The sequence below is a fragment of the Nicotiana tabacum genome, chromosome 10 (genome assembly GCF_000715075.1).
Source record: "Nicotiana tabacum cultivar K326 chromosome 10, ASM71507v2, whole genome shotgun sequence".
Classification (NCBI taxonomy): domain Eukaryota; kingdom Viridiplantae; phylum Streptophyta; class Magnoliopsida; order Solanales; family Solanaceae; genus Nicotiana; species Nicotiana tabacum.
Window position 1 is genome coordinate 167,658,858 of NC_134089.1, and position 10,319 is coordinate 167,669,176.

A 10,319-nucleotide genomic window follows, 5' to 3' on the forward strand; every position below is an offset into this window, starting at 1 on the left:
CCTCGGCTTTTGGCCTATCCCTATCGTATTTTGCTTTTGTACCCCTTCGGCCTCTGGTAGTAAACTTTGAAAAAGTCCTTTTCATAACGAAATATTTAGAAAGAAATGAAAAAGATAGAAAAGGAGAAAAAAAAGGAAGAGAGAAGAACTTATCTGGAAGACATGACTGGTCCTTGTGATCATGACGTGCACCATAGATTCCTGACCCAGTCTATTTGTATCAATCAACTTGCCTGATGACTTTACTTGCTGGGGATAAACGGGTGTCCATTTCTTTGCGAATGTGGACCCTTTTGTTGCTCTGTCTTGTCGCCTCATAGTGCCCTTCGAGGGGTTTTCACTAGTGAGACTCTCTCTTTTCTCTCAGCTCCCGGCGACTTATGGTGCCTGTGAAGGTTTTCACCGATAAGACTCTCTCGTTTATATCTCTCATCTTTTGTCGCCTTGTGGTGCCTGCGAAGGTTTTCACCGCCAAGACTCTCTCATTTCATTTCTTCAACGGAGTATTGGAGTGTTGTCGATATGACCCTCTCTTCTGGAGATTCCTTTGGACTATCAATTCATTTCCAGTTTTATGATCCTCTTCTTTGCCGGGGATCAGTGTATTATTCTCGGCTTTATTTGCCTGACTTGGCACTTCTTGGAGGTTGATCGGGAGGTCTTTTTGGACATCGATGTCGGTTTTGGTGTGGGGCTAAAATAAAAACTATCAAAATTTGAAAATAACTCTGACGGGTGAGCCACTACAACTTTTGGAATCAAACCTTTGCTGGAACTTTAAAACATAACCTCTGTCCCAGTTTTCTTGCTTGGGGGATTTTATTTTTACACTATGTTGAGCTACGTGCGCTACGCACAATTGTGCACACTATGCACGCTATGACCGAGTCGTGAGGCGCCTACGTATCCTCTTTGAGGAATCAGGTCAAACGTAGTTCCCAACGGTTTTGTATTTCTTGTGATTTTTATCTCTCTCTTTTTTTTCATTTTCTCTTAGAAATTTTCTTTTCTTTTTCTTTCTCTTTTTCATATCTTTCCCATTAGTGATTCCAAAAGAGGGGTATGAAAGAATAACTTAAGGCTCAAAAGGGGAAAACAAGGGTAAAAAGTGTTTGGATAGAAGAAAGAACTACCTCCGTCATTTCATTATCCAATAAGTACCAAGTACAAACAAACGAACCAATAATTGCCATAATCAAAGAAATTACGCATAATATCTCTTGACTGCATCCGAATTGATAGCCATGTCGACACATCTTCCCTCAATATCTGTCAAACACAAAGCACCGTTGGACAACACTCTGGTCACGATATAAGGCCCTTGCCAATTTGGAGCGAACTTGCCTTTTGCTTCGACTTGATGCGGGAGGATCCGCTTCAATACCTGCTGCCCTACTTCAAACTTCCTGGGGCGTACCTTCTTATTATATGTTCTTGCCATTCTCTTCTAATATAGCTGACCATGGCACACTGCTGCCAATCTTTTCTCGTCTATCAAGCTCAACTGTTCCAATCGAGCTTTGACCCATTCATTATCATTAATCTCGGCTTCAGCGACAATTCGGAGGGACGGAATTTCGACCTCCGCTGGTATTACGGCCTCAGTTCCGTACACCAACAAATAAGGAGTTGCACCTATGGAAGTCCAGACGGTAGTGCAATAACCCAACAAAGCAAAGGGTAATCTCTCGTGCCATTGTCTAGATCCTTCCACCATCTTCCGCAGTATCTTCTTGATGTTCTTATTGGCTGCTTCGACCGCTCCATTCGCCTTGGGGCGATATGGGGTAGAATTGCGGTGTGTAATATTGAATTATTGGCATACCTCTTTCATCAAGCTGCTGTTAAGATTCACACCATTGTCCGTAATGATCACTTTTGGGATCCCAAATCTGCAGATGATATGGGAGTGAACAAAATCCACCACTGACTTTTTAGTCACCGATTTGAAGGTTTTAGCTTCGACCCATTTGGTGAAGTAGTCGATGGTCACCAGAATGAACCTATGGCCGTTGGATGCTGCCGGCTCGATAAGCCCAATGACATCCATGCCCCATGCAACAAACGGCCAGGGTGCTGACATCGTATGTAACTCTGTTGGCGGAGAATGAATCAGATCTCCATGTATCTGACACTAATGGCATTTCCTCATGAAAGTGATACTGTCATGTTCCATGGTGAGCCAATAATACCCTGCCCTAAGGATCTTCCTTGCCAACACGTATCCGCTCATATGTGGCCCACAAACTCCAGCATGTACCTCTGCCATAACCGTCGTGGCCTGACCGGCATCTATACATCTCAACAATCCCAAATCCGGGGTTCTTTTGTACAACACTCCTCCGCTAAGGAAGAAACCATTTGACAGGCGCCGAAGGGCTCTTTTTTGGTCTCCAGTGGCCTGTTCCGGATATATCCCCATTTTGAGGTACTCCTTGATATCATGAAGCCAGGGCTTGCCATCCGCTTCCTCTTCCACCGTGTTGCAATAAGCGTGCTGATCACGAACCTAGACGTGCAGAGGGTCAACATACATTTTGTCAGGGTGGTGCAACATTGATGCTAAGGTGGCCAATGCATCCGCAACCTCGTTATGAACTCTCGGGATATGTTTGAACTTCACCGATTGAAATCGCTTGCTCAGATCCTGCAAGCATTGTCGATATGGTATGAGTTTCAAATCCCGTGTTTCCCATTCACCCTGAATCTGATGTACCAAGAGGTCCGAGTATCCCAAGACCAAAACGTCTTGGACATCCATGTTCGCAGCCAATCGCAGACCCAAAATGCAAGCTTCGTACTCGGCCATATTATTGGTGCAATAGAAGCGTAGTTGAGCCGTAACAGGATAATGGCGCCCTGTTTCAGAAATGAGTACCGCTCCTATTCCAACCCCTTTCGCGTTCGCAGCTCCATCGAAGAAAAGCTTCCAACCCGGTTCCTCGGGTAACTCCAGCTCGTTTGTATGCATCACCTCTTCATCGGGAAAATACATTCTTAAAGGCTCGTATTTTTCATCAACGGGATTCTCTGCCAAATGGTCGGCCAGCGCCTGGGCTTTCATGGCTGTCCTCGTCACATAGACGATATCAAACTCTGTGAGCAGAATTTGCCATTTGGCCAACCTTCCTGTGGGCATAGGTTTCTGAAAGATATACTTCAATGGGTCCAAACGGGATATGAGATAAGTAGTATACGAGGACAGGTAGTGCTTCAACTTCTGAGCTACCCAAGTTAGGGCGCAACATGTTTTCTCGAGTTGAGTGTACTTGACCTCATATACTGTGAATTTCTTGCTAAGATAATAAATGGCCTGCTCCTTCCTTCCTGTGTCATCATGTTGCCCCAGTACACAACCAAACGAATTTTCCAGGACCGTCAGATAAAGAATTAAGGGCTTCCCTGGCTTAGGCGGGACCAACACGGGTGGATTAGAAAGATACCCTTTGATTTGGTCGAAAGCCTCTTGACACTCTACCGTCCAACTTACCGCATCATCCTTTTTTAGCAGCCGAAATATGGGCTCACAAGTTGCTGTGAGTTGAGCGATGAACCTGCTGATGTAATTGAGTCTACCCAGCAAACTCATTATCTCTGTTTTGTTCTTTGGCGGTGGCAAATCTCGGATGGATTCGATCTTGGATGGGTCTAACTCAATCCCCCGTCGACTGACGATGAATCCTAACAGCTTTCCTGAAGGAACCCCGAATGTGCATTTGGCCGGGTTGAGCTTGATATCATACCTTCGGAGTCTTTGAAAAAATCTCCTTAGGTCTGCTACATGGTCTTCTTGATGCCAAGACTTTATGATCACATCATCTACGTACACCTCAATTTCTCTGTGCATCATGTCGTGAAACACAGTAGTCATTGCTCGCATGTATGTTGCCCCGGCGTTCTTCAATCCGAACGGCATTACCCGATAGCAGTAAGTTCCTCATGGCGTAATAAAAGCTGTCTTTTCCGCATCTTCCTCGTCCATTAGGATCTGATGATAACCCGCATAGCAATCCATGAAGGATCCAATCTCGCGCCCGGCGCAATTATCGATCAAGATATGGATGTTGGGCAATGGAAAATTGTCCTTGGGACTTGCTTTGTTGAGGTTGCGGTAGTCGATGCACACCCTGATTTTCCCATCCTTCTTTGGAACTGGTACCACATTGGCCAACCACTCGGGATATCGAGTGACCCGAATGACCTTCGCCTGCAACTGTTTAATCACCTCTTCTTTGATCTTTACACTCATTTCTGTTTTAAATTTCCTTAACTTTTGCTTGACCGGAGGGTATGCCGAGCCAGTGGGCAATTTGTGAACCACTAAATTGGTGCTTAATCCCGACATATCATCATATGACCATGCAAAAACATCTTTGAATTCCATGAGGGTTTTGATCAATTCTTCCCTGACATTCGGCTCAATATGGATGCTGATCTTGGTTTCTCGGACATTATCAGCGTCTCCTAGATTCACAGCCTCAGTTTCATTTAGGTTAGGTTTGGGTTTTTCTTCAAATTGGCACAGTTCTCGGTTTATCTCTTCGAAGGCTTCATCTTCGTCATATTCAGAGTCATCGTCACAAACGACCTCTTGTATCATTAAGTCGGATTCAGATTGATTTATTAGACTAGGTCGAAGATCCGCTGTACATGCCATGTCATTAGAACCAGTAAAAAGAGAATTGTTCAGAAAGAAAAAGAACAAAACAAAATTAAAATGAGACAAAAGAAGAGAACTTTATTAAACTTGCGGGATAAAAGGGTTCACACTTTTACAAAACAAAAGTAAAATTTGGATTACACCCTGGAATAATCCGAACAAAACAAAACAAACAAAAACATAAATCAAAGCCTACTACCAAGACCCCCCTCGGACAGGAAGAGGAGTAACTGTCCAATTGTTGGTTTTGGCCTCAGGCCCCACAAACTGTATCTCTGCTCTGCTGGAGCCTTCTCCAGCTTCTACCATACTGACATCAGCGAATAGCCTCTCGAAACTCTGATTCAGGTCCCCATCCATACCAATCAATCGTCCTAGAATCTTTGGGACTGGCGGCCCCTTGGCACTTGCTCTGACAAAAGACCTTGAGAGACGTGGCACTGGCTTGGGCAGCAACCAAACCCTCTTCTTCATTTTTCGCGCTTGCTTCCTATCTGCCGCGGTTGGTTTGAACCCCAAACCAAAGTTTTCTAGGTTTTTGGGCAGGGAGACAGGTTGGACAATCCCCTGAAGCTCAACCCCCAAGCCTTTTCCCGGCACAAACCCGTTGCCCAGCATCTCCGAGACCATCATGATTATTGCGGAAGCTACCCTAGGGTACTGAAGGATCTCACCCTCAGAAATCTTATTTGCCGACATTGTATCGAAAATCTGGTAGACCCAAGGACCTTTGTCATCCTCGGTCTCTATGAAAGGCACAATGGCGCCACCCATGGTGCATGTCGTGTCCTCGCCGTGCAGTACGACCTCTTGTTTATCCCACTCGAACTTGATCATCTGATGTAGGGTGGAGGGCACTGCTTTGGCTGCATGAATCAACGGTCGTCCTAACAGAAGGTTATAAGATATTGTGGCATCCAACACCTGGAACTCCATGGTGAACAGGACTGGACCGATGGTCAATTCAAGCACAACATCCCCCACAGTGGCTGTTCCGTTTCCGTCAAACCCTCGGACGCAGATGCTATTCTTGCGGATTCTTCCGTGGTTGATCCTTAACTGGTTTAGGGTGGATAATGGACAAATATTGGCACTTGAACCGTTGTCCACCAACACCCGAGTGACTACCGAGTTTTCACATTTGACAGTTAGGTAGAGAGCTTTATTATGCTCCGTACCTTCTATCGGCAGATCATCATCGGAGAATGTTACCCTGTTCACCTCGAAAATCTTGTTGGCAATGATTTCTAGGTGGTTTATAGAAATCTCGTTGGGCACATGAGCTTCGTTTAATATCTTCATCAAGGCCCGACGATACTCCTCAGAATGGATTAGTAATGACAGCAGCGAGATCAGTGCCGGTGTTTTCCTCAGCTGTTCGACCACGGAGTAGTCCTGCACTTTCATCTTCCTCAAGAACTCCTCAGCCTCTTCTTCGGACACAGGTTTCTTGGTTGCAGCTGGGCTGGTTCTTCTCAACTCCACCGGAGCGAAACAGCGTCCTGATCGAGTCAGCCCTTGCGCTTCACAACTAGCTTCCTCCATTTGTTTTCCTTTGTACATCACCACCGCCTTCTCGTATTTCCAAGGCACAGCCTTGCTATCAATCATCGGTAGCTGGACTACAGGCTTTATAGTGACCAGTTCCCTGTACACCCCTTTCAACACAACTGCAGGCGTGGGTGGAGTCCCTGATATTACCAACTTGTTTGGCTCGGGTTTGCTTGTTATGGCGGACGGGCTCTTTCCCAATATCACCACTGGCTTGACGCCTTCTTTCTGCGACTTTACCCCGGTTCCTCCATTGGTCGATCCCTCTTTCGGAGCAGCCTGGATCATCATCACTGTCTGTGAGGGCTGTCTCAACTCTCCTCCCTCATACACCAACTCGATCATGTGAGTCTCGTGGTGCGCTGGCAGTGGGTTCTGATTGATGTTAGGTGCCTCCGGCGTCTGAACCTCGATTTTGTTAGCATCAATGAGGTCTTGTATCGCCTGCTTCAGTCTCCAACATTTTTCAGTTTCATGTCCCAGCATTCCTGAGCAGTACTCACAGCTTATTGACCTGTTCACATTTTGGGATGGGGGGTTTTGCTCTCTAGGTTCAACAGGACTCACCAAACCCAACCGTCTCAATTTGTGGAATACGGCGGTATAGGACTCTCCCAGCTTAGTAAAGGCTCTATGTTTTTGTAGCCTATCATTCTTAGCAGCTTGACTCCCTCGAAAGCCTGTCCCTGGAGGGTTCCTGTATGCTCTGGGTGGAGGGTAGGTACTTTGTGGTGGTGGGTAGGTATTATGTGGAGCTGGGTATGTATTGTGGGGAGCTGGCGCACGCCATTGTGGGCGAACCGGAGGGTTGGGTGTATGTCTGGGCTTGATGGACGGTGAAATGCGGTTCTTGGGGTAGATAGTAGTGATGTGGTGGGTTGTATGGGTAGTTTGGCCTGTGAGGTCTGGGTTGGTTGTAGTTTGGCTTGCCAGACCCGGACCAACTGCCTGCCTCGATCGTGGCAATTTCTTCTTTCTTTCTTCTCAGCGCACCTCCCGTGCCGTTCTGAATAGCCTGGGTCGTTGCTTTGAGTGCTGAGTAATTCAGGATTTTGTCAGACCTCAGACCCTCTTCTATCATGACCCCTATCTTCACCACCTCGTTGAAGGATTTTCCAACCGTCGTCACCAAGTGACCAAAGTAGGTTGGATCCAATGTTTGCAAGAAATAGTCCACCATCTCTCCCTCTCTCATGGGAGGATCGACTCTGGCCGCTTGCTCTCTCCAGCGGAACCCGAACTCGCGAAAACTTTCCCCGGGTTTCTTCCCGGTCCTCAATAATGTGAGACGGTCAGGGACTATCTCGAGATTGTATTGGAAATGACCCGCGAAAGCCTGCGCCAGATCATCCCAAGTGTACCATCTGCTGGAATCCTGCCTGGTATACCATTCTAGTGCAGATCCGCTCAGACTTTGGCCGAAATAAGCTATCAGCAGCTCATCTTTGCCTCCTGCCCCTCTCATTTTGCTACAGAATCCCTGCAAATGTGCCATGGGATCACCGTGCCCTTCATATAAATCGAACTTAGGCATCTTGAACCTAGCCGGGAGTTGGACGTCCGGGAAAGGGCATAGATCTTTGTAAGCCACGCTGACTTGGTTGCCCAATCCGTGCAGGTTCCTGAAGAACTGCTCCAGGCTTTTGAACTTCCTCAATACCTCATCCTGTTCAGGGGCTTTAACCGGCTTTTCAATCTCTGCCGGTACCTCTAAGTGCGGGTTGTAGGCCTGTGGTTCGGGGGCATGGAATGTGGGCTCAGGGGGATAGTATTGCGTATCGTGAGCCTGAAACAATGGCTCACGGGTCGTTCTTTGCAGGGTGGCTGATGTGGGTCCCACAAAAGTGGGAATATTTGGTGTTGGGAGAGGTTGATGGGGTGGTGGAGCTTGGGAATCATGTGGGCTTCTTTCCTGATAATAACGGGGATTCGGGAGGCTTGTTGAAGGACCGGAGTGAGGGTATTCCGGCATGTGCCCCAGTGGCTCAGGGCTCTTTTGTGCTTTGGCTAGAGCTAGCTGCATTGCATTCATCTCTAGTCCCATCCTTTCAATCTTTTCCATCGCTTCTTTTAACAACTGGCTCATCGGCCTTTCTTCCTCGGTACTATTCTCTGAAGTAGTCATGCTTGTTGCTAACGGTCCTTTGGATCTGGTTTGGTAAGGGTGTGTTGCCAGAATTCTTTAACAACTAACTGTCTGGATCCAGACAACAACAAACTTTGTTAGCGTTAGATATTAACAGATTTGATAACAACACACTGAGGATGCAATGCTCCTAGGCAGTTAACCATTTCTACATGCTTTACTTCAAACAACATGCGTCATCCCGGCTTGCTCATTTGTCTTTTTAAAGCACTTTGGGAAACCCTATATTTTATTTTTGTATTTTCTTCTTTCTTTCTTTCTTCTTTCTTTTCTTTCTTTATTTAGAGGCAGTCGAATCTTATGGGGATTGCCTACGTATCACGTCCCTGCGTGAATCAGACCAGGCGTAGTTCTGCCCTAAAGTAAAGAAACACAAAATTCTTGTGGAATCATTAAATTCATTCTCAAAATTTTGCTATTACAAATTACTTCAAACAAGGAATAGCAATAGTACAGACTCCACAGTTCTTACCCGTTTTGACTAAAAGAAAAGAAAACAACATATGGGAAAGCAACAAAGCCAAATAAACAGGGCTCGACCAAAGATTAATTTTCCAACTTAGGGGCCCACGAGGCATCAGTCGGCCTTTTCGCGGCTCTAGGTGTAAGGTCTCTCTGCAAGCTTTTCAATTCGTTCATGATCCGGTGGACGCAGCCCATGATGGAAACAAGGAGGGTTTTCCGAGGCATTTGCTCGCATGCTAGGCATCTCATGTAGATGTAGTGCCCAATCTCGTTGATCCTTCCTCGAATGTTGTCCCTTTCATTGAACAACTGCCTTATTTGTCGATTTTTTGATCCCAGTGTTTGCGCATTGCTGGCAAGTTGATCCTGGAACATCTTCATTTGCCTTTCCATTCTGGTCATTGCATCGTAACAGCGTCTTCTGTCGGTTTGGGCATCTCGGGTTTGCTTGAAGATCCGCTCTTGAAGAGTGGAGTTCGTTTCCCTTAATGTCCCAATACTCAGTTCATAATCCCTTATGACTTGTTGCAGGCGCTGCCGCCGGGCCATTGTACCTTTTGCCCATTTGGTCCGTAATCTTGCTGTGCTAGCCCTGGACCTTTCCAAATCTTCCTGGTGTTCGCAACCTGACTTCTTAACCCTGCTATCAACCTTTTATCTGCCCGGCTCCTCAGTTGGTTGTCAGCCTCTCTTTTCATCTTCCGGATCTGAGTTTTGAGGGTCTCTCCTTCTCTGATTAGTCTGTTCTTTTCTCCCTTGTGGGCAGCAAACTGTAATTGGCTTTCAAACTCCATATCCTGAACTTGTTGTTTCAGTTTGCCTGTTTCGGCAAGGTATTCCCGCTCTTTGGCCAACCAGCCCCACTGCTCTTGTGAGGACCTGGAAAATTCTTGCAAGTGAGGTCTTTTAGACGGCCGTCTAGCTGACGTTTCCCCTTTGTACCAAGCCTGATACCCGGGCGAAACTTCCCCTTTTGCCCGATTCAATACACAAGTATTTGCCTCTAAGTATTGACATTGGCTCCAAATTTGGCGAACCCTTGCTTCAGGAAACTGGCCATCGGGACTGATCTCAATCACCTGGGTGCTTAGATCCTCGTCTTTCGGCACTATTTGACACCTCCCAAGTTGCCTTAAAACCCGATGCGGCGCATATGGTTGAATGCTCTTAAGTCCCATTAAAAGAAAATGGGGCCTGGCTGCTAGCATGTATATGACTTCGTCGATCGGTAACCATCCCAGCGTCCACTGTATTTGACCGGCGGTGAGGGCATTAAAATATGAGGTCCAGGACGAGACTCCTTTAGGTAGGTAGGCCTCGTTAACTCTGGTATAGAACTCCTCTATGCAGGTTTTTTCAGCGGATCCATGGCTCAGAAACTGGGCTCGGTGACATAGGTGTTCAGTCATCCACATTTGTAACAACAAGTTGCAACCTTCGAAAAAGTTTCCTCCGGCCTTGCAGGACGTGAGAGCCCGGAACATATCAGATACAATC